Consider the following 1,169-nt stretch of genomic DNA (forward strand, 5'->3'; position numbering starts at 1 on the left):
CGGGTCCCAGGCCCCGACCTTGGTGGGAAGGAGGCCGGAGCCCTTGGCTAGCACTCACCTCTCCTGTGCGTGTCCCCGAAATCGGGGTGGGCTGCCCAGAGAGGTGGTTGGAACCTGGGGCGCTCATGAAGGGAAGACACGGTGTTCGAAGCTAGCACAGGGGTTGGCGAAAGTAGGTCTGCCGTTGTAATACAAACAACACAATAATAAATGATACAAAAGTAAACTTTCGGGTACTCTGCCTCGGGGTACAGATAACCCCAGGTCCTCCTGGGCGGGGCCGGCTGAGCCCTGTAGGTTGAGCGCTCCATGAAATCGCTTTCCAGCATCTGCACCAGGAATGGGCCTCGATTTAAAACAGAGACACTTGCCAGTTTAAGTAGTTTTAAGAGCCTAAGGCCAAGCTGGCTCTTTCCCTCCCTCTTGGGGTTTGGAGGGCTGAGTGCCTTCTTGCCCACCTGAATGTTGTGGGATCAGAGCCTGGCAGAGGGCACTGAGGCCTCCCAGGGTCAGGCCACCTCCGGGACAGGCTCCAGAAGTGGGGGCTCTGACGTCCCCCCAGGGAAGTATGTCTGTCCATCAGCATGCAATGATGATATAATGAATAGTAGACAGTTATTTTGCATCTATCTGTGCCGGCAGCCTGCTTTGTACACAGCCCCAGTTCATCCTCAGGGCGGGAAGACACCATTATTCGCTAGTTAAGGATGGGGAACCGGAGCCTCGCAGAGCATGGGCGTTTTGCAGGGGTACACAGGGAGCGAGGCGTAGAGGAGGACGGTACAAAGCCCGACTTGGGAGCCCAGAGGAGCCTACCTGTGGGAAAGAGGCATGTTCTTAGGATTGTGGCAGCCCAAACGATGCAAGTGCTGGAGGCCAGAGTTTTCACAAGACCAAATTTCTCACCTGGGTGTGTCCCTCAGTCACCTGCAAGGTCTGTTAAAAGTACAGATGCTTAGTCTGGCCAGCATGGCTCAGTGGTTGGGCATCGATCTGTGAACCAAGAGGTCACGGTTCAATTCCTGGTCAGGGCATATGCCCAGGTTGTGGACTTGATCCCCAGTGTGGGGTGTGCAGGAGGCAGCAAATCAATTATTCTCTTTCATCATTGATGTTCCTATCTCTCTCTCCCTCTCCTTCTCCCTTCCTCTCTGAAATATATATATTTA

General features: G+C 54.1%; 1 protein-coding gene and 1 long non-coding RNA gene across 2 annotated transcripts in view; one reads left to right on the forward strand and one right to left on the reverse strand.

Annotated features, from left to right (window-relative positions):
• Window positions 1–287, reverse strand: part of LOC106727852 — an 11,574-nt gene extending 11,287 nt beyond the window's left edge. The window contains exon 1 of the long non-coding RNA XR_001364103.1: window positions 59–287. This is a non-coding gene — a long non-coding RNA (uncharacterized LOC106727852). The remainder of the gene's footprint in view (window positions 1–58) is intronic.
• The window catches only part of STEAP3 (STEAP family member 3, metalloreductase), a 45,381-nt gene that overhangs the window by 9,695 nt on the left and 34,517 nt on the right, over window positions 1–1,169 (forward strand). The window lies entirely within an intron of this gene.

This window comes from Myotis brandtii, unplaced genomic scaffold (genome assembly GCF_000412655.1).
Source record: "Myotis brandtii unplaced genomic scaffold, ASM41265v1 scaffold488, whole genome shotgun sequence".
Lineage (NCBI taxonomy): Eukaryota > Metazoa > Chordata > Mammalia > Chiroptera > Vespertilionidae > Myotis > Myotis brandtii.